This window comes from Sesamum indicum, linkage group LG4 (genome assembly GCF_026168435.1).
Source record: "Sesamum indicum cultivar Baizhima isolate 11 linkage group LG4, ASM2616843v1, whole genome shotgun sequence".
Taxonomy (NCBI): Eukaryota; Viridiplantae; Streptophyta; class Magnoliopsida; order Lamiales; family Pedaliaceae; genus Sesamum; species Sesamum indicum.
Window position 1 is genome coordinate 9,060,941 of NC_142660.1, and position 24,735 is coordinate 9,085,675.

The 24,735-nt window shown below is 35.8% G+C and overlaps 1 long non-coding RNA gene across 1 annotated transcript; it reads right to left on the reverse strand.

Annotated features, from left to right (window-relative positions):
- Positions 1–8,922: 8,922 nt before the first annotated feature.
- LOC148788414 (uncharacterized) lies at positions 8,923–10,769 on the reverse strand. The gene is made up of 3 exons (XR_016065302.1): positions 10,664–10,769; positions 10,088–10,154; positions 8,923–9,341 (listed from the first exon to the last, which is right to left on the reverse strand). It is a non-coding gene; the product is annotated as an uncharacterized LOC148788414 (long non-coding RNA).
- Positions 10,770–24,735: the final 13,966 nt, after the last annotated feature.

A 24,735-nucleotide genomic window follows, 5' to 3' on the forward strand; every position in this document is an offset into this window, starting at 1 on the left:
TTACATATTTGCGATCAATAAAAATGACTTTTATTTGATGATTGATAATAACTCTCATCTACTTGGTACATTGGTCAATGGTCTTTATATTCTCCAACAGTCTAATTGGTTGGATTATGATCGCCCAGCACAAACGAGAATTGGATAATCATGAAAACACACACCTATGGCACGCAAGGCTAGGCCATATCTCAAAAGATAGGATGAAGAAGTTGGTAGACTCAAGAGTCCAGTGGTAGACGATTTGGATAACCTACCGACTTGCGAATCCTATCTGAAAGGGAAAATGACTAAAAAGCCTTTTGTTGGACAAAGTGCGCTTGCCAACGGTATTTTAGATTTGATCCATATAAACGTCTGTGGACCATTAAATACTCCGGCTAGAGGAGGATACCTCGTAACTTTTACTGATAATCACTCACGGTATAGTTATGTTTACCTAATGAGGTACAAGTCTGAGACCTTTGGAAGGTTCAAGGAGTACAGACTTGAAGTCGAGAATCAAACTGATCGTAAAATTAAAGTCTTTCGGTCAGACCGAGGCGGAGACTATTTAAGTGGTGAATTCATTGATTATTTAAAAGAGAATGGGATTCTCTCTAAATTGACTCCTCCTAGAACGCCACAATTGAATGGCGTAGATGAGAGGAGGAACCGAATCTTGTTGGACATGGTATCCATGATGTGTTTTATGGAATTGCCTCTTTCCTTTTGGGGTTACGCTCTTGAGATGGCAGACAAATTACTTAGCATGGCGCCATCTAAGTGAAAGGCACCGCGAGGTACTAGTTAATCGGCCTGGGAACACGCAACCGGAAGCAGCGATAATAAAATTGGTAAAATAAAACAAAACTGGAATAAAACAATAATTCTAAGGGGTGTACCCTTGGCGTTCGATGTAGTTAATAAAATAAACAATAATAAAATTAACGGGGCTAATGGTTGAATAAATACAAGAGGTACTAGAACGTAAATCAAGAATTGCCTCTTTCTTTGATTTACTTTGAACCACCTTCATTTGATCCATTCACATAAGGCTTGAACGTAGAAGCCCTCTAAAGTTGCGCAGTGTTTTCCTTCCCGCACTGCTTTTCTAAGCGGGCACGCTATGCATTGTCGGTCGGCAATGCACTACTACAGTGGCGGTTTTTTTCTTTTTCACACATTAAACTGAAATTAAAACAAGTATTTTATCATAAAATCTGATTTTCTTAAAATACTTAAAATCATCCAAAATTACAAAAATTAAACAAATTAATTTTCTCACATAATTGTTCAAGAATAAGCAAAAAATATATCATGCTTCAAAAGCAATAAAGAACATACTTTCATGCTTATTCACATATAACCATAGGCCCTATATCGAATCGGTCTCTGATACCACTTGAAAACACCTTGAAGTGTGAGTGGATTGGCCCGGGAACGCGCAAGCTGAAGTAGCGGTAATAAAATGCGTAAATAAAAATGAAAACGCAATAAAATTATAGTTCCAAGAGGTGTACCCTTGGAGTTTCCAGGCGTTTGATGTAATTAATAAAAATAAACAATAGTGAAATTAACGGGGCTAATAATTGAATGTAAAATGAGAGGTGCATAAATCATAAATCAAGAATTATCTTCGAGTTGATTTATTTCGAACCTCCTTCGTTTGATCCGTTCACACAAGGCTTCAACATAAAAACCCTCTAAAGTTGCGTTCACACTACATTGGAACTTGGGACTCCTCAACTTAATTTGTTAGAAAAGAATTGAGGAGGAAAAAACACCAAGTGTGCACAAGAAGGGGTTCAACCGAGTGGAGTGATTGGAGAGAGAGAAATTATTTTTCTTACTTTGTTATGTATTCATTAGTTATTCTAAATAACTAATATACATATATATACCTTGTATGGATGCATTAAAATTTGTCTAGGCTCATTTAACTATTCATAAGCTAATAAAATCCTTTATTTCAAATAAAGGATCAATAACATGGCACTTTCCAAAAGTGAATTTGTTAGTCAATAATTTTCTTTTCTAATCATTTCCACCAACTTAATTAATGGGCTTGGGCCGATTTTAATTAATTAATATACAAGGCTAAATAAATCTTAATTAAATTCAATTTAATTGAAGTCCACTTAATTAAGTCCATCATATATTTAATCCAATTAAATATATAAGCTCAACAATCCTTTATTAAATAATAAGTCTAACTTACTAAATAAACAATCCTTTATTAAATAATAAGTCTAACTTACTAAATAATAAGGGCAAACCTAATATAAATTAATTTAATTAGTTTATCCTTGGGCTTATCCATCCAATGGATCCCTGTCATATATAAGTAATCCAATTACTTATGGAATTAATTCTTAATTACTTCCTCATCCATTCTCAGTGATTTGTGTGTGACTCTTTAGGTTTACCTTTCAGTTAGACTTGGGTTAGTGTCAAACACTATTAGTAATCAAATTCAATTTAATTAATAATTCTTGATCAATCTTTGAGCAAGGAAGCCTGTCACCATGGGTGGCAGTCTAGCAACGGTCCATGGCACTAGAGACTAGGCGAACATGTATGTGAACTTTTAGCTTCTTGAGTGCATACGGGTACGATCCTTCCATCTACCGTCTCCCGACCTTAGTCAAGGGCATTGAATTGGGAGTCGATTCCCAACCTAGACTAGGCGTCTATGCTTGATACTTGAGATTGTGTTACTCTAAATTGCTCGTGATACTTGATATCGTGTCACATAGGAACCTCTTCTTGCTATTCGACCAATGACTGTGGCCACAGCTTTATAGAGCATAGACGCATCTCCAAGATACCTCTATCACGTTCTGATAGGGGACGGATGCTCTTCTTGGAACACACCATCCTCGCCACATGCTTTGACTGCACTAGATAAGGCTTATGATGAACATGTCTGAGACACGATTACCTATCGCACAAATCTAAGATACAATCATTGCATGCACGCGACTGCCGTGATTCCTCAAGTCTGAGAACTACTCCCGTAATTTTAAAGCCAGGGACTTAAGTCATACCGACCAAGCCTCCAAGGCTCCATATGATGATCCCCGCGAGTCAGTTCAGTCGATTCGATACCTAGCCAATCAACCTATTAAGATCATAGAGATGTCCCACGTCTGTTATCGATGAAACACGGCACTCATCAAATGAATGCGACTCTTAATGCAAGTCTCAGTAGGAATCTCGATGTCCAGTATTGAGGTCCTCAACTTGGAACATTTCACACCGAAGCCTAAACAGTTGGTTTCATGACCTCCACTCAATGTGCAGTCCACTTGTTGCACAGTTGTTAAGGTGGTCTATGGACATCTGTTGTGACGTCCAAGCAGTGCTTGACGTAATTTGGTTAGCACAACAGATACGTGTATGGAAGATGAATACTTACCATATTCATTGGGACAACATTGCTTAAATTAAGGTTGCTTGAATGGTTCTCAAAACTGCCAATCCACTTAGCTTCTGGTCACCCATTCCAACACTCTCCCACTTGACCTTAAAGCCAATTACTCATGTTATCAAATTAAACTGATTATGAGAAATCTGTGATATCGGCTGGTCTTCTGTGTCTACTTTTTATTTCATCTAATGTCCTGCGATCCAACCGCACGTTATATCTTCCTATCATCGATCCAAGCAAATGATGGTGTCTAAGATTTTTTTTGGACTTGTGATGAGATCTGGGGCCTTTACCTTGTGCCATAGACCAGTTGTCATCCTCCAAGGTGACTATTAGCGCGGCTATGCTAGGTAGCATACCGAACAATTGGGTACTATTTTTCGGTTCTAACCGTATTCCAATATAAATCTAAAATTGACATGCATTAAATTTTTCATGATAAGGTTCCTTGTGTTTTTCCATTTGGAACCTTTTCAATGTTACCATATTATCATAAAGCTCAAATGTACGCTTGTTTGAGATTAAAGAATTATTCACATGATGTTGGAAGCCACTATCGCTATAGTCTTCCTGAATCAACTCTCTATTAATGTGCGTCAAGGGCTTATTCTTCAATCCTTATTCAGGTATTAAAGATAGTCCCTCAACAGTTGTCTGTTGTCTCGTCGATGTACACCCAATATTCGTTGTTATGCTCAAAAGCATAAGCAACATCAGGTTTAGTACACCGAACAACATTCCATGCTGCTTACAGCAAGGACGTAGGGCATGTCAAACATCCAAGCTCCTCATTAGTCTCCACGACTGAATCTTGGAAAACTTATCCCTAGATAAGAATTCAATTACTATTTTGGAGAATTTTATGAACAAAGTTCGTGTTTTAAACTTCCAGAATATCTTTCTATCATTCTAAATGATCAAACGTTTAACATATAAAACACTTAGAACACAATTGAGCTCCTACTGACCTTCCCCTTTATTCTTGACCAAATCATGTACCTCATGATCTTGTCAAAACCCAATTTGAACTCCATAGAGGATTTTATGGCTCGAAACCATTTATCCAGATCGATGTCCTTCATCGCTTCTCCTTGTCCGGTTTTAGAAACTCGTACTTATCGGGTAATCAGAGTTTTTCTGATCATCTTTGGAGAACTTGGACATGGTCAATTAAAGTTTTAATTACAAGTGATGTTTGCATTATTTCATAATGAACCAGTATAAATCAGACTACGAGTCTAACTTTCCTCCCACTAGTCGTTTGACGTATGCAAGACCAGTCCTCATACTTAAGTCTTTTGTAGTAGTTGTTTACATTATTACATAATGAACCTTTATAAATTAGACTTCGAGCCTAGTTTTCTTCCCACTAGTCATTTGATGTATGTAGGACCATTCCTCACACTCAAGACTTTTGTAGGACACAGGTTTGCCAATTCTTATCAAATATGGTGTCTGGATTGCAACTTAAGAATATGCCACGTTTTACAACTAAACGATTTTTCGATAATCCACATCTAGACAACCCAACTTATTTAGTGAAGCACCGATCGAACCATATCTAATCAAGGTTTGATTCCTTATCAGAGACAGGTCAACATCGTCTCTTTCGGAAGAATTTCACTAAATGAGAATTCCACTCTCATTTCCGAACGTTTCAAGAACTCCAACTAAATACGCACTATCTCGATCCCATCGAGAGGTTAGTCTCCATAACCAGTTTTGTTCTCCACCTCAAGTCTAATTTTTTCGAACTTCCCAGAAGTCCTTAGACTTGTGAACCCTCTACTAGTATTTGCGTATTTAGTAACTTACAGATATCTATTTTAGATCCAATCCAGTAGATCATTTTTTACAAGCATTCTTTGCTCCAGAAAGTGTTTTCATGACTTTCTTCCTTCTCAGAAAGAATTCATAAGTTAGTAAACTCAAATCATCTATTGCTAGACTTTTTGAATCTACTAACCTACTCATCCTAACTAGAGAGATATGACCCTAGCTCATGCATGCCATTTTCTGTAAGTTATATTCTTGATCATCCGTTTGGTCATTTTTTTTAGCATCCATAATCCAATTATGTAGTATGACAATTTAATAACTCAACAGACTCGAGAGAATCGTTTTATTGATCAAGCTTCCAGTCTAATTTGTCCAACAATTAACTAACGACTTGATCACGCTGGGTTACATAGTCACATACTGTTTCAACATGAATACTAACAACTAAGTTCACTTAATCTTATTGCTTTTCCAGTAACGGCCCAGCCATTCCTTAGCTTTAAGACTATTTGACTTAACGTTCTATTTCTTTTCATTTCTACAAACCATTTGCAGAAATGCATTTTGAGAGCAAGTGTCCAACACTTGAGAATATTAATAGTAATCATGTTTGCTCAACAAATGCCATAGTTGGGTGAAGGGGAGTTCACGAAACACCCTCTTCTAATGCCCTTTGGCAATTTTATGCAAACATCACAAGTGAATTTTGACTGTCGAACCATTATTTCATTTTTCTTTTTACGCTCACCCATCAAGGCGACAGGAGCGCTCAAAGCTCTTACAAGGATTGACTTAGATTCATCCTTCTTTCTCATTCAGCTTTTAGCTCCCTTGCCTTTCGCTTTTAAGGTTGAAGCCTCCAAATCCAATACAGACGGCGTAGATTCTTCAATTGTTGCCGCGTATTGGTCTAACTATTTTATTAACTCATGAAATGGTCTTCTCAAGCCCATTTAGAGTTTATGATAAATAGGTCAAAGGAGGGATGAAGGGACCTGAAGGATCATGTCAACGTACTCCTTTAACATTAAGGTTTTAGAGCTTCTCAATAAGGGATTGCACTTTCGCCCAATGTTTGTCTACAGACGACCTTCAGTCAATTTAGCTTCAAACAATGCTTCCACCACTACATTTCCAATATGCCAGTTCGGTCTTGCATAAATTGATTTATGTGGAGCATTTATTGAAGCAACAACGTCCAACCTGTCACACCGCTCATGAATCAGAAACATGTATGATGTTGCGGACCTTGCTATTGTCCTTATGCCTTAATCCCGAACATCAAACTTTCCTTAAGCAAGGACTCCTTTTGCAAGTATGATGGAAGTGGCTTTTTCATAATACAAGCGTAGGTTCAAAATCGAGGACAACCCTCTGATTTCTTCAGTGAATATTAATCAATTGTGTTCCATTTAAATCAATCTCAAAATAAAGAAAATTGGAAAACGATATCCTAGACTTGCATTCTAAACGCAAAGCAAAAACATTAAGTAGATTATAGCAATGTTGAGTATGAGTTAAGACTCGGTCTTTTAGTCGTTAACCCCTCCCACTATTTCTGCAAAATCCCACCACTCTTAAGTGGGATTTCAGGAAATCTTTTCCTAGTGGACTTGGGATCCACAAGCGAATTTGCCATGCCCTGCTTTTACAATTCACACGGCAAAAGCCTTATGGGAGGTATCCAATACCATTTTCATCCCATGAGATTCCCAAGATATTTTGCCTCACCTCTTCACATGATCTCAAGGACTCTAAGCGAATCAAGCTACTCAGTGTTAAGCCTGACCCATCAACCAATTCATACCTCAATTTTTGCCCCCCACAACTTGTGAGACATGGAAACAACAAGCGTATTCCTTTGTTCATAACAGTAATATAGCTTGCCTACTATTCCAAATGTGCCACGACTCGTGAGACCACATTTGGATAGCGGTAGTTTCCTCATAATATTACTATAGATGTAAGGCCTAGACAGATCAAAATGCCATTTCAATCCAAGTCCATTTATGGGTTTAATATTTCTTTAGTGTTGGGTTCAACCCATCAATCAAATCAGACCTCAACCGAGGCCTCCCACGACTAGTGAGATAAGAAAATAGTGAGCGTGTTCCTTGCTCTTAATAATGGTGTAGCTTGCCTCTAGTTTAAATGTGCCACAACTTGTGAGAGCACACTTGTGTAGTGGAAGCTTCCTCACCACATTATTGTAGATGAAACCTTGGACATATCAAACCATTTTGATCCAAGTCCATTTTAGGCCCTAACACTTCAACTTAGTCCAACCAAGTGAGAGTTAATTATGAGTGGTTTGACCGAGACCTCATCACCTATAAACATAGCATGCATAAATATCAAATAATAAAGCATTAAATAAATGCATCCTATGCAATGAAACCTAACATATCCCTGTTAGATAATCACGAGCCCAACTTATGTGACCCATTGGGCCCGTAGTGAGTCTATGGTCTGTCTAAGGTGGCCCTATGCTATTACAAAGTAATATTACCCATCAATATATAGATGGTTCTTGTGATATCTCCATGGGCCGCCTTCTCTGTGGGCCTTCTTTTCCATGGACCTTCTTCTCTATAGGCAAGCTTAAAATAAAAATCTCACAAAGAATGTCATACACTACTCTCATTATAATTTAAAAGAAACCCTGATCAGAAGTCGGGGGGAGTACATGAGAAGGGAGATAGCAAGTCTTATTATCCTATGTAAAAATGATGAGGAGGAAGAAGATCAAATCACAAGGGCGCACGGGCCCATCCCACAAAAATTAAAAGACATACATGCGATCTAGGGCTCCGTAATCATCCATTTACATTGATTCTAGCACATAATAACAATAAATCATGCTAGACAAGAGAATGAACATCCGAAAAATATCGCGATATCCAGTATCACGACAAACAGTTATATGCAGAAAATAATAATCTTAAGATTTTCAACTCAAATGGATGATTAAGCCTCAACATCCAATGCATGAAAATAAACTAAATTAATTAACTAGGCCTCGTGCATCCAATGCACACAAATAAACCAAATTAATTAAAGCAAGTTAATTCTAGAAAAAAATCAATTAGCAATAATTTACATTTTTCAGAAAATGTGCAGAAATTGAAAAATCAAATTTTTTAGAAAAACGGTGAAAAACAGCCCAACTGTTGGCCGTCAGCAGAGCAGCGCGAGGCCGGCTGTCACGCGCACGTGTGCTCGCTGGCTAGGCTTGCGCTCACGTTCTCGCTTTCCAGGCCTGTGCGCACGTTCTTGCCCGCCTGCGCACACTGTGCACTTCCGATCGGCAGTGCACTGCTAGAATGCCAATTTTTTTTTATTTCCTCACATTAAACTAAATTTAAAAAATAAATACTTTGCCATAAAATTAAATTTTCATAAAATACTTAAATCATCGCAAAATTGCAAAAAATAAACAAATTAATTTTCTCATATAATTATCCAAGAATAATAAAAAATATATCATGCTTTAATAGCAATAAAAAATATATTGTCATGCTTATTCATAGGAAACCATAGCTCCTATATCGAATCGGGCTCTGATACCACTTGAAAGGCACCGCGAGGTGCGAGTGGATTCGCCCCTGAACATGCAAGTAGAAGTGGCGATAATAAAATGCATAAATTAAAATAAAAACGTAATAAAACAATAATTCCAAGGAATGTACCCTTGGATTTCCAGGGCATTCGATGTTGTTAACAAAATAAACAACAATAAAATTAACAGGGCTAATGGTTGAATGAAATATGAGAGGTACTAGAACGTAATCAAGAATTACATCTTTCTTTGTTTTACTCCGTGTAGCACCCCTTCGCTACAAGAGCTATATCTACCTTAATCGTCATAGTTATAGTAATCCCTGTGTTCATATATATACATTTGCACATAATCATCTAATCAATTTGCATACGTAATCCCAACACGTCATAATAGGTATTATCAACCCACAACATTATAAATATACATATCAAACACCACAAGTAATCTCCATGCTTACGTTCCCTCTATACAACAAAATATGATCTCTACTCTAACTGACAATGAGGAGAAAGTAGCATACTGGCCCGACCTGCCTGAGTATAGCGCGTAGACCTAATCTTCAACAGTCAAACACCTCAAAGTCTACTCCTGAAAGAAAATATCAACATAGGGATGAGCCTGCCACACATTAAGTAAATAATCAGCCCTATCTATATATGTATATCAAACACAGGCCAAACAGGACAAGTAGGCAACATGCATGGATTACTGTCAATTTAACTCTAACATAATTGTAGTACACCACATAGCTATCTCACAATAAAATAATCAATTAAACTTCCTTTTTCCTAGTTTGTTTACCAGAAGGTGATATCGTGTTTTTCCCGTCAACTTAGTCTCACTGTTATATAAATTCAAGTGAATCCCCTTGACAGTCGGCTCATCAATCTCATTTCGCATCATAGCTCTTTCATTTCGCAGCATCGCTCTTTTCGTATCATATATATATTTTTTTCATATCACAGCATCGCTCTTTTAATTTCACATCTTTTTCATATCGCAGCATCGCTCTTTTCATTTCACATCTTTTTCATATCATTTCGCCTTATAGGCTTTTCAACACATCAAGGGGTATTCACACCACAATTATATTCAATTTCCACCACTCCCTCATATCAACATATTCTCATTTTCAAACATCCACAACACATCAAACAACAAACATAGTATTTCAACATGTCTTCACATTCCACGTACACAATATCATCAATCAAATTAAATCATTTACTATTCATATATTTTCAGGTAAACCAACATCAACATGAACCACAAATTTATATAATAATATCACAAATAAATGGAACATATATAGATAATACTAATTATTTACTTACCTCAACCTCACAACGTTTCTTTCTACTCAATCGCTAATTGTCAGTCCTTTCACCTCACCCCCGTATTCTATAATGAGTTATACCATACACCATTAATATATCGAGAATATCGTAATTTCTTTAAAATATAATATTGAATATCATTTGTATAATTTCTAATAATTCTTTAATATTTCATTTTTATCGAAATACAAATCTTTATTTTTCCTCTTTATTAACATACCATTTATTAAATATAATTTTTGGAATATTTTTATGAATTTTCTATCAATTTCTCGTTATTATACACTTTAATTGAACAATAATACATATAATTGCGTATTTGGTTGATAATTCTGATGGAATTATATAAATTAACTATAGTAATACTCAAATCTAATAAATTTAACAATCTAATCGACCAACGATATCATTTTTATATCCAATTTGATATTTAATTTGACATTATTTTAAATAGTCAAACTCGTAAAATATTCCGATTAAATAGTACATCGCTCAATATAATCAACATTTAATAAATGAACTAAATAAATTATATAATTATATAAATTAATAGAAATTAAAATAAAAACTTACCTCCCGCCCCGGATCGCCGAACAGAGAAGGAAATTGCAAATTTTGCAATTTGTGAGATTATGATAATTGGCTCACTCACACACACACACACACATATATATATATATGTAGGGGTGGGGCGGTGGGTGAGGGCCCACCCCCAAACCCTTTCCTTCATTTTTTTTCTTTTCTTTTTTTTTTTTGGCTTTCATATATATATATGTACACATGTTACTTACACATATATATTATTAGTAATATATATTTTATATATTATTATTATTATTTTATTTATTTAATTAAAATTTTCTCAAAATACCATTTACGTCCTTTCTAATTTTCTTAATTAATAAAAATTATCCCAAAATATTATAACGAACTCCAATTTAATCCATTCAAGTTTTATTATATTCCAATTATGACCCATAATTTAGTGCTAATTAACTAAATTTCATAAAAATTTATCAATTAATCCTACAATTATGTATTATAATATTTGGGGCGTCACACTCTGAACCACCTTCGTTTGATCCGTTCATGCTAGGCTTCAACGTAGAAACCCTCTAAAGTTTCATCCACACCATACTAAAATTTGGAATCCCTCAATTCTATTTGTTAGAATAAAATTTGGGAGAAAATACACCAAGTGTGTTTGAGAGGAAGGGGGTGGCCGCGTGGAAACTAGAGAGTAGGAAATTATTTAGTGTATTCATTAGTCATTCCAAATGACTAACACATATATACCTTGAATGGATGTATTAAAATATGTCTAGGTTCATTTTACCATCCATAAGGTAATAAAATTCTTTATTCCAAATAAAGAATACTAACATGACACTTTCCGAAAGTAAATTTATTAGTTAATAATTTTCTTTTCTAACAATTTCCACTAACTTAATTAATGGGCTCGGACAGATTTTAATTAATTAAAATACAAGGCTCAATAAATCTTAATTAAATCTAATTTAATTAAATCCCACTTAATTAATTCTATCCTATATTTAATCCAATTAAATATATGAGCCACCAAGCCTTTATTAATTAATAAGTCCAACTTATTATATAATAAGAGCAAGTCCAATATAAATTAATCAAATTAATTTATCCTTGGGCTTATCCATCCAAAGGATACCACTCATATATAAGTAATCCAATTACTTATGGAATTAATTCTCCAATTACTTCCTCGTCCCTTCTCGGTGCTTTGTGTGTGGCTCTTTAGCTTCACCTTTGACCTAGACTTGGGCTAGTGTCAAATACTATTGTTAATTAAATCTAATTTAATTAATAATTCTTAATTAACCCTAAATCAAGAAAATCCATCACCATGGGTGGCCGTTAAGCAAAGGTCCATGGCACTAGAGAGTAGGAGAAAATCCATGTGAAGTTTTAGGCTCCCGAGACCATATGGGTATAGTCCTTCCATCATCGTCTCCGAGCCTTAGCCTAGGCATGGAATTGGGCGTCGATTTCCATCCTAGACTAGGCGTCTATGCTTAATACGTGAAATCACATTACACCAAATTGCTCGACATAGGGACGTCTTCTTCCTATTCGACAAATGACTGTGGCCACAACTTTATAGAGCACAGACGCATCTCCAAGTGCATAGGTGATACCTCTGTCACGTTTTGACAGGGGATAGATCCTCTTCTTGGAACTCATCGTCCTCGCTACATACTTTGACTGCACTACACAAGGATTATGATGATCATGTTTGAGATGCGATTACCTCTCGCACAAATCTAAGATATAGTCATTGCATGCACGTGACTACCGTGATTCCTAGAGTTTGAGGACTACCCCTATACTATCGGAGTCGGGGACTCAAATCATACTGATCAAGCCTCCAACGCTCCATATGATGATCCCCGTAAGTCAGTTCAGTTGATTCGACACCTAGCCAATCGACCCGTTAAGATCGCAAAGACGTCTCACGTCTATCGCTCATGGAACATGACACTCATCAAATGAATGTGACTCTTAGGCCATGTCTTAGTAGGATTCTCAATGCCCAGTCTCGAGGTCCTTGACTTGGAATGATTCAAACCCAACCCTAAATAGTTGGTTTCATTACCGTCTTTCAATGCGCAGTCCAATTGTTGCATGGTTGTTAAGGTGGTCTATGGCAATCTGTTGTGACGTTCAAGCAGTGCTTGACTTAATTTGGTATGCACAACAGACACGTGTGCCGAAGACGAATACTTACTATATTCGTCGGGACAGTATTGCTTAAATAAAGATTGCTTGAATGGTTATCAAAACCGCCAATCCAATTAGCTTTTGGTCACTCATTCCAACACTAAGATGGTGGCCTAGATGCCATATGAGATATGGCATGGAAAGCTTGCGTCCTACAAGTAGTTGAGAGTGTGGGGTTGCCCCGTATACGTCAAGAGGCTAGTGGGAGACAAACTAGAGTCGAGGTCTAGTCTATGCCGGTTTGTCGGATATCCGAATGAAACTGCGGGATACTACCTCTTTGATCCATCTGAAAAAAAGGTTTTTGTCTCAAGAAACATAGTGTTCTTGGAAAAAGCTTTTCACGTGCATAGCCGACGCAATGAGGTGCTAGTTGAGGAAAGAAGTGAGACACCTCGACAGAATGAAAGAACTTCATTTGAGTCTATAGTTCCCATTGATAGTACTACAACCCTCCAGTCGTTCCAAGAATTTGTATATATATACAACACTTAGCAGATTTTTTTCTTTCTTTCTTCCTCTCCCTCCCTCACTCTCATTTTCCCGATCTTTCGCCTCCCACTCTCTCCAGACATCATCTGCTGTTGTCGTTGTCGCCGATTGTGAAGGTAAGACTTCAAGTTTCCATTTTTTTTTTATTTTGTGACCTCCCACCTTATTTTTTCTTTCATAACCCTCCTCCACCCAACGACTTTTTCTTCCCTTTTTCCCCCCATTTTCTTCTAAATATTTCCCCATTTTTATATAAAAATAAACCCCCATTTTTTTATAAACGAATTTTAGCCTTTTTAAAACATTTTCTGAAAGTTTTTTGAAAAATTTTCGGATTTTAAATTTTTCCCCCATTTATTTAAAAAAGTTTTGATTTTCAGAAAAATAAACCATATTTTTTGTAGTAAAATTCCAATATTTTTTAGAAAAAAATTCTAAAACTATTTTCAGAATATTTTCTGAGAATACTTTCAGAATCTTTTCTAAAATAATTTTCAGGAATTATCTTTGAAATTTTCTGTAATTTGTTTGTAATTTTCTTAATTTTCTGTAAATTTAATTTTCTTAATTTTTTGTAATTTTTTTATAATTTTTTTAATTTTCTGTAAATTTTTATAATTTTCTTATTTTTCTGTAATTTTTTTCATTTTCCTGATTTTCTGTAATTTTTTTTAATTTTTCTAATTCTCTGTAAATTTTTGGCAATCTTTAAAAGGTTTATGCAATTTATCTGTAATTTATGCAAATTATGTGTAACTCATTTAATTTATGAGAGTTTCCTAAATTTATGCAATTTATGTGTAATTCATGGAACACTTTTACATAATAAATATAAATAATGACAGAAACTTGAACAATATTCCCGTTAATAAATTTTTACATAATAATCACAATAATTATTTTTTTTGATCAAATTCACCAATATTAATATTTTTACATAATAAATATAAATAACTATAAAAGTATGAACAATATTCCAATTAATAATTTTTTTCATAATAATGTCAATAATAGAAAGACGTAGACCAATTTCTCCAATATTAATCTTTTTACATAATAATTACAAAAATTAAAAAAACAATAGAACACTATTCCCAATACTAATATTTTTACATAACAATGTAAATAATCACAAAATTTAGACCAATTTCCCTTATAGTAATATTATTAAATAATAATCACAAAAATTTAAAAAAATTAGAACAATATTCCCAATAACAACATTTTTACATAATAATGTAATATAATCACAAAATTTAGACCAATTTGTGCAGTATTAATTTTTTTATATAATAATCACAAAAATTAAAAAGAATTACAACAATATTCCCAATACTAACATTTTTACATAATAATGTAAATAATCACAAAATTTTAGACCAATGTCCCCAATATTAATATTTTTTTTATAATAATAACAAAAAGGGAAAAAGAAAACTTTAGTAAATTAACTTTGTCTCGGTTCAATTTTGGTACACTAGCTTTGGCAATATCAATTTTAGTACACTATCTTTCAAATTCGCGTAAATCTGGTCCATCAGCCTATTTTATGACCTTTTTACCCTTTCAAAAGACAAAGCTAGATAATCTATTTTCATGCTCTTAAAACGGCCCAACATGCTTCCGAAAGAGATTAAGACCCCATAAATTCATACCTTGCTTTGACCGCTCTGTTTTCGGGTATTCCAAGTTCTCGATTTTATGGACTTCCTCCAACCACACTACCGCAGTAGATGATTCGCAGGAACTTGACTCCTTCAGTAACAAAACAGCACAACCCTATTTTGTTTCCTACCTTAGGGCGTAAAAGGGACTCCAATACAGGGACTTAATAGAATTTTGGATAAACAAGTTGAACAGAAGCCTAACTTTTATTGAAGAAATATAGAGAATATTACATAGATATTATTCCTCCGTTCGAGGAGACAACTGTTTAACCTCTCATGGTGTAGAGGACTTGACTTGTTGGGGAAACCCCCATAAACTGAGAAATTAAAATTCTGCAAAAGATTAAAAGAACTCATAACTCTAACGCTTTGAAGAGTAGGAGAAGTTTTTCTGATGTCCCCCTTTTACTTAATTACATCTTTATTTATAGGCGTCCGCGGAATTCAAATTTGGAATCCAAACTTGTTTTATGATGATATCATTGCATTCGTCATTGCCTCGTGATTTCCAGCTGTTGGTCATAATTGTTTAACGTTCACCTGATTTCCAGCTGGCTTTCCTGCTTTGCTGAATGTTGCCTTTGTCATTTTCTGCCGACAATCTTATTCTTGCTTTTTTATATTTTTTAATTTTTACTTCTTTTTGTAAAAACTTTTCTTTTTCCTTTGTCTTGGTCTGGTTCAGGTTTATTTTGTGTGACCCGAACTTTTGTTTCGAACAGGGGCTTCTCTTATTTTTCACAGCAAGGGCGTAAATGATTATGCCATTGCCCAACATGCAACATGTTGTTGCACGTCTTCATCCTTGTTGCTTCGGTCGCCGGTAGTTTATTTTCCCAAATTAACGTTCTCTCTTTTCAAATAAACTTTCTGCGAACTCAGTGCTTTTTCCTGTCATGGAGTTTAATAGGAACAATCAATTCACTTTGTTTGAAAAAATCTTGAATGGATATTTGACTTTGTCTATTTTTGTGAGACAAACCCATAATTCCCAAGCTCTCCTGGTAGAGATACTGTCTTCACTAATGGCTTATACCAAGGGAGCTTCTCTTGTGGTAGCTTTGATCTTGTTGAAAGCTATCATACCTGGTTTCTGCAGCTTTATAAAATGGAATGCTGGATGAGACCCCTTTCCTACAGTTTTTGGAGCTACTGATACGAATTTTATCTCTAGGACGTCGCTTCTCTTTAAGTGGAGGTTGTTTCGCCATGAATTAAAGACTGCCCCACTAATCCACTCCAGAAATTTTGAGATTTTCGGAAAACATGGTGACATAGAATGAACTGAAGCAAGACTCCAAAATCATACCATTCTCGGATATCTTCTGGTTTCGATCCTTCTAACATTCAGGCCCTATTATATTTTTCGGATGTTTCGATAATGGTCTTGCTTGGGTTTACTCCTTTGCGAGAAATTAATTTTTTTCCACATACGCTGATATTCCAGCCAAGCAGAAAAATATATAAATTCGTTAGTATTAGCCTTAGAGGTGCCTGTCATTGGCCTAAGGCTAATCTCTTCTTCCTTAACCCTGGAGGTGCTGGTTTGACTTGAACCTACAGAAGTTTGCACTTCCTGTGACTCAATTGTTGCCGTTTCACCAGAGTCTGATGATGGCCTCGTGCAATCTGTACTTGAATCCCACGCTACAAGTCTAGAGCCCTGCACCCTAAAGGCATGTTTCGGGTCATGCTCCCTCAACTAGTGAGTCATCTCCAAAGGTGACGCCTTCCGAATTGGTTCTCTTAAGTTGTTCCACAGCAAGGTGGATGCTAATAAGGAACTCCTTATTGCGACCTGAACAATGTCTATATCAGTTCTTTGGATTTGTCCGGCAACTTGGGCATTAACCGCTAGCTGTCCTAACTTTCTGTCAAGCTCCTCGAGGTTTTCCTGGAGGTGCCTAAGTCTTAACATGATGGAGTTTGCTTTAGATTTCTCAGATGCAAGAATATTTTCATGAGATTTTATAACGACAATAATATTGGCATTCAGCTTGCCATCTGATAATACAAGCTTTCTCTAACTTCGATTCTTATTTATTTTTTAGGAAAGCCCTAACATTGGCCATTTTTTAGCAAGTAAAAATAAAGGCCATTTTTTAAAAGCCTTCCAAACCGCAAAGAATTCTTTCTCGTTAATATGCCAAACTTTGGCTTGCTGTTCTGAGAACAACCGTTCTGTATATCTCCAAGGTTCTTCCCCTGTAGCGGTCTTCTTCATGAGCACTGCTGCTCATCTATAGTCATTGGCGTCTGTGTAGACACAAATTCATCCCCATCTTGTGGTATAGCAAGCTTTGGCAGGTTACTGCAAACCTGTTTAAGCTTACGAACCCTTTTTGTGTGAATTTCTTCCCATTTCCACTTTGAAATTTCTGTTTCTTTTAGAAGTGGCCGGAAATTCTTTCTGTATCTTACAAGATCCTTAATGAAGATACCTGCAAAATTAACAACTCTCAAGAAGCTCTGCAAATGCTTCTTGTCCTTGAGTACATCTGGAAAGTTGCATATTTTCTCCACAATATGGTCCTGTAACTCAATTCCTGTTTCGTCGATAAGAATTTCTAGAAATTCAATTTTATTGACAGCTATAGTGGCTTTCTTTTCAGAAAGTACTAAACTTTCTTTATGGCATGCATTAGAAAATATTTCAAGATGTTTGATATGTTCTTTCATATTTTTAGATGCAGTCAATATGTTGTCAATATAGACATATATGAATTCGAAATAATATTTAAAAAGATTATCCATCTTTCTCTTTGAAATATCTAGGTGCATTAGCTAAACCCATTGGAAGCACATTTCAGATATATTGTCCTTGTGGTGTGGAGAATGCAGTAAATTTTTTTGATTCACTCTCGATTTTAATCTGATAAAAATCAGATTTGCAATCGAATTTAGAAAACACTTTTGCTCCTTTAATGCAATAAATTAAGTGTTCTCTACTAGGAATGTAATAACCATTAAATGCTAATATTTTATTAATAACTTGATAGTTAATAACCAACCTGGGTTTACCTCTCTTAATCTCACCATGGTTTCTTACCAAAAATACAGGGCTACTGTAGGTAGAGACTCCGGGTTCAATGAGTCCAAGACTGATATGCTCTTTGATTGTCATCTGCATATCCTTCTTATCTTTCATGTTCATCTCGATAGGTTTGTATCGAACATACCCGTATTTGCATTCATCTTTCGCCTTCAACGTAGTTTCAATTTTGTTCCTATCTCACCATGCCAAAGGGTTTCCACTGAAGTTCCTCTGGATGAGCCTCTTAACATTCTCAAGAGAAAGCATGCTCTCCTCGCTGATATCTAGCGATTTTATTTCCAGTAGTGTTTCATTAAGGTTTATAATTTCCTCCTCGGATTCCTTATAGAACCTATCGCTGTCTATGAGTCCCCGTTGCTCGAAAGACAAAAGGACCTTACCAAATTTCCTTTTATCATGCATTTTCGGATGAGTTAATCTGGCATCAAAATCACCACGTTTCCTGCGAAAATTTATTGGCATTATACTGTTAAATGCCTTTTCTCTTCGCAACACCTGTATCTTACTACCACAGTTAGTAGTAAAGATTAACAGATTTCTTAGATTATCCTGCATATATCTGCAAATGTTTAAATGAAATTGTTACCTAGCAAGATATCGGCTCCTGTATCATGGAAGTAAATAGGAGGTGTTTTTACCCTAAACCAGGGTGATCCAAATGCTCCTCCAATCATGATTTTGGCTTCTCGTATTCCCTTATTGAGTATCAGAATTTTTGGTGAAAAATCCCTTCCTGCAATAATGGGTAAGGTTTCCCTTACTTCTTTAGGGAAAACTGAAGGTTTTGTCGTGCAAATTCTCGATCCTGAATCAATATAAGCTGCAAAATACTCTGTCTTATATTGATCATCCAACATACCAGCAGATATGTATATAGAAAAGGGACTCGTCATTCAATCTTTATGGTAACACCATCAAGACTGAATTCCATTCCGTTACCTTTTCTTCCCCATGGTTATGATCTTCAAGAAAACTTAACTCCAAAGTCATACTCCCATTTTCTCGTCCTGCAACTAAAATTTCATTGCCTGCTATTTCTAACATGCCTTCATATTTTTCAACAACAGGTTGCTGGAAATGATATAAGTCATCGCAAGGGGAAAATTTTATTTCTTAGTGATGTCAAATGTAACTTGTATTTCTTTCCATCCTTCAGGACATCTAAGTTGTCCGTTATCTACCCTAATCTCTTGAGGAGTTAAAGCTTTTAATAACTCGTTCTCCTTTCCTTTGTAGCCTGTAATCCTATCTTCTGAAAAGGACATCCTGCTACCTAACTCAGTTGTAGAGCTAAGTGTTCTATCTAAACCTGGATGATCTTTTTATGATGATATCAACACCTCCTATTCTAAGTCTCCGAATAGGATCTGGTGTCATTACCTCGGCGAATTCCCTAAAACCTCTAAAAATCTCAATATACTCTTTCCTAAAAAACAAATCTGAGTGATTTTTGTTGGAAAGGGCATATGCAATTCTATAAGTTATAGAATATAGTCTATTACCTTCTCTCATTAGATATTTTCTTTTAAAATATTAATGAAGGGTTTAGACTCTACTGAAATATTGGTCTGCTAGGCTGTATGGAATCCTAGGATGAATGTCAAACATTAATTTTCCTCCATACAGATTTCCTATCATTGTTCTAAGACAATCATCTCTTAAGTTATTGATTCTTGTATCCATTATCGATAAATGTATTTATGAATCAATTTCTTCCTTAAAAGTTGCTTTTATTACTACTTCAATAGTCCCTATGTGGATCCATTTCATAGTAACAACTACTTCTTCTCTAAGCTTACTTAATTCTTGAAGAATTTCTTCTTTAGGAATTAATTACATCTCCATCACATTACCAGTAAGTTCCATAGGTATACTAAACTCACCTGAACTTAATTTGTAGATTATGTGATGCTTCCTTTGGTTCAGTCCTATCTGGTTCAGGATTTTCCCAGTTCTCCAATCCTAAATCAATCATATGGGTTGAGGTTAGAATCTTATCGCATGATTCTTTCCATGGTTTTGTTTGACACTGTAATTCTAGAGAAGAATCCTGATAGGCTTTCGAAAGTTTGAAGCCTATATCCCTCGTTGTAATTACTCCAACTCGGTTGAAGATTCATTCGAATTAGTCTCTAATTCCTCCTCATGGATGCTTTCGTCTGAAGGAATGTCTTCGAATTGGTAGATGGGTACCAAATCGCCATAGTAAACTGCATCTAGGATATCATTCGTGGCTTCAAATTTTCTAAATTCACCACGTTTCTGCGGGCAATCGGGAGATATATGTCCTTTTGCTCCACAAGTCCAGCAATTGTAGTCTTTGAAACTTTCATTGGCTCGGGTATGGACCCGTCTGAAAGTTCTTCTTTTAGGGGTTCTTCCCGTGGATCTTGCATCTGTTCGTCTAGATCCTTGGGATGAAACCCTTGTTGGTCCTGTTCTCTGTCCAGATTTATATGTTCTGGCTTTGGAATTGGACCATCATGATCTTCGTCGTGAAAAGGTTCTTCTAGAACTCCTGGGGTAGGATTCACTATTTTGCTTCCTCCTTTTTCTCGGCTCACTTGATTCTCCTATAATAGTTGGAAAATCATTGTTATCACAACAGAGAGGAGTTCGTTTGATTTTACCTCTCAGTCTTTTCATGTTCTTCTCGATGCATGCTTGATAACACCAATCCTTTAGTTTATCTTTAAGAAAAGACATTTTTCGCACTACTAAATGTAGTTGTCCTTTAGGTACTTTGTATGACTGGATCAACATTTCCCTCCATGGACTTCATCTCTTTGCGAAGAACATGGAGCTGCTACTTCTGTTGCTACTCCACTCTAGAAGAAATACTTGCGGAACCAATAGATATAGACATCTACTGCACGAATACTTCTTACTTCAAGGCTGAAAAGAGCTTGGGCATATTCTCTAGCCTTTTCTGCTGTACTTCCTTCAAAGTATCCATCTTCGATGAAGGTTATCTTGATAAACCTTCCTAGCGGCTCTGCTATCGCGCCTTTTGAATCTCCGGCAAGGATGCTGGCATTGGTATCTTCTGGGGTGTTATCCCATCTGATCTTCACAGATCCCTCCAAGCTCAACTCAACAAGTTCTATGAAGTTTTCCTTGTCCAGCTCTAAGGTGGTTGCAGCGATCTTGATGGCTGCAACCCATTCGTCTATCAACTTCTCGGTATTTTGGAAATCAATAATATTCAGGTTCAGTATAGCGCCATATGAATGTAAGGGCTGGAGCATAGTCCTCGCCTAACGTGTATTTTGAGGCACTCCTTTTGGATTTCTCCCTAGATATTCCTTTAACCTGGTTCCCATAAACGTTGGAGTGGCATTGGTGTGGAAATCCGCACTTTGTCTCATCGGTTGATCCTACGGTGGATCATTAGAACATGTACTTCCCTCCGGCGGTGGTTGTGCTGGAGTGATTTTATTTGTTTGGATATTGACCAAATCCACAATCCCAAGTTAGGAAAAGGATTCTGCCAATTCTTGTATATCTGATAGATCCGCTTTTGTTACCTCCATTATTTTATAGATCTGATAGATTCGATAGTCAGATCTTCTCTGGGCTTAGGCTTTGGAATCTCCGTGGCCTTTCCCATCTGGTGTAGAAGAGGTACTGTTCCAAGGGCGTCCCTGATTCGCTCCTTTCTGGATCTTGATGTCCTAGGGTTCTCTCTTTTATTTCTTTTCAGATCTGTAATTTCTGCCCTCAGATCTGTAAGGCCCTTGTGTAGATCGGGAAGGATCTTAAGGACCTCGTCCACCTTTTAGCTCAAAGATTCTATTTTCATAGGTATATGGATTAACCTATGTCCATAGACTTAAACCGTATTTTGTATCTCCCTCAGATCTTGGGAGATCTTTTATGTATCCGGCTCGAGTTCTTTCCAATCAGTCATAATTTTTAGAACTGAAATTATGAAGAAATTTACCCGTTTCGCTTCTCTTGGCTGGGATTCTACTATGAACTTCAGTGGAGTGTAGACGCCTCACTGCATTTCCTGGTAGTACTTGTCGAACCTCGAAATTTGTCCGCCACACTCGTTCTTCTTCTGGCGTGAGAAGTTTTGGATCAATCCTCTTGGGACCGTTATAACATTTGTCAAGAACTTTCATGAGAAATTCTCTTCTTTGTATTTTCAGAATTTGGAAATATTCTCTATTTTCAGAGTAACTCGAACTTTCGTTCGGTTTCATTTTCTCTTGATGAGTCTCCTCAATTAGTGGATAAATAATATCAAAATGTAATACAATAATATATTTCTTTAATAAACCTAGGCTCTGATACCATTCTGGCGAGCATGGATGAAAATTTAGGATTTTAGTGTAAATGGACTGAAAAAACTCTTTTAAAATCTGCATAGGGGTAAACATGTCCAAAAATCCGTCTGTGGTCCTAATTTAAGCGATTCTGCAAGTTACCGTACTAAATTTTGAAATGCGTAAACACAATGGACTAAAATTGAACACGGGGAAACTTATTCGACCAAATTAATCTTTTTCCCATAACACAAGTTAGTATATTCTTTTTTATTAACATATTAATATCAATAATTGAAAATTTTAGACTAATACTTTTACATAATTTGTTTAGATAATGTCTACTGGTACGCCGCCTACACCGTGTAGTCGAGGGCGTGATTATGGCCCGCCACTTCCACCAGTACCGTCAGATGCTTCCCATGTTGGGGAAGCATTCTTTCGACCACCTATACCACCTAATACGCCCGCACCTTCCCCCGCATCGCAGACTCCAGATGATGCTAGAGCATTTGGAGCTGCACAGGCAGCTGATGACACGTTACAGCAGCCTGTCAACCCGGCAGCTGCTCCACCACCACCACCATCAGCCCCCGCACCATCATCACGCCAGTACATCATCCTCGACGACGCGATGTAAATTTATTTTACTTAATTTTTTTAGTATTAAATATTTGAAGGGATCACATAGTATGGCCTGGGATTGTGCTAGCGAAAGCTATAAAACAAAACGTGCAATTATGAAAAATAAATATAAGAATTAAACGAATCCAAAGGGTGTACAGTTGGAGTTCTCGGGCGTTCGATGTACTAAAATAAATACGAATATGAGGCTGATGTAATATCACCCAAACCAAAAAAACACAAGAGTGAAAAACAATACCTTTCATTTTTCTGTGGTCGCTTGAAATATCTTTCACATGATGCTCCAACATAGCAGCCCTCTAATTCGTCCACACCACACTAGAGTAGAGATCTCTGCATCCTCTTTGCTAGAAAAGAAGGAGAGAAAAAATTACACCTTGTGCAAGAAAGAGAGGGGACGGCCAATTGCTAGAGGAAGAGGGGGAATTTTTTTTTGTTGTGTAATTATGATTATAATTATTTCCAAATAATTATATTACACATATATATACCTTGTTTGAAAATTAAGAATGTTTGTAAATACATTCTGTTATCTACAAGGTATATTTCTCTTTATTCCAAATAAAGAATTCCCCAAAATGACTAGAATTGCGCTTTCCAAAAATATAATTTGCGAGCTATTTATTTCCTTCCATGAATTTCTTCATGGACTCAAAATTAGGGCTTGATCGATTTTTAGCATTAAAAATCACAAGCTCAATGAATGTTTATTTAAATCAAATTTAATAAAAATCCATGTAATTGAACCCAACTTGTATTTAATTAGATTAAATACATAAGCCAAATTTTCTTTATTTAATAGGTAAAAATCCATAAAACCCCCCTGTATATTAAAAAGTCTGCAAAAAAGAACCTCCTACTTTCAGAATAAGCTAAAAGCTCCCATGTCTTTTGTATAAATCAGCTCAATCGCCCCTTCTTCGTTAAACCCAACTAACGGTGTTAATTTTTTAAAAAATGACCGTTATACCCTTAATATATATTATTTCTTATTTTAATGATTGCTGGATCTTTTTTGATCAAATATTGATCGTTAGATCTAATGAATTAATCTCAATCAATTAAATTTTTAAAAAATAAAAGATCTAGATTAAACAAATTATTTAACTTATATTATATATAAATAATTTAAAATTTTAAAATATATTATTATTATATATATAAAAAAAAAAACTAACTAGCCCACCCACCCCTTACCCCTGCTGCCCCCCACCACCAAACACATCCCCCCCCCCCCAAAATCTCGTCGCCGGCAACGAGATTTTGTTAAAATCATCATATCTTCATAAATTATTTACCAAATTGAGTGAGGACGGTCTCGTTAGAATCGTCTTGAAGAGAAGTCTGATGGTGGTGGACTTAGACCGAGATTCGATCGGACAGAGATGAATCGATGGCAAACATGTTCGGCAATTGTTGTTTAACCCCACTCTCTATGATTGACGAAAACTCAAATTGAAGGTGTGGAAATGTTCATATTGAAGAGAGGATTCTAATGGTATCATTGGCCGTCGGAAATTCATCCGGACGGCGCAAGAAACTTAGAAACAAGTTTTCGGCAAAAAGGGGCGAAATAGCTGATTTTCTTTCTTTTTTTTAAATTTTTATGTAATTTTAATTATATTAATTAAAATATGTTTTTTAGTTAATTAAGAATATTTTAAATAATTATAATAATTAAATATTTTTGGCTAATTCATAATAATTATTGTAATTAAATATATATTTTAATTAATTAAAAATAATTTTAGATTTAATAAT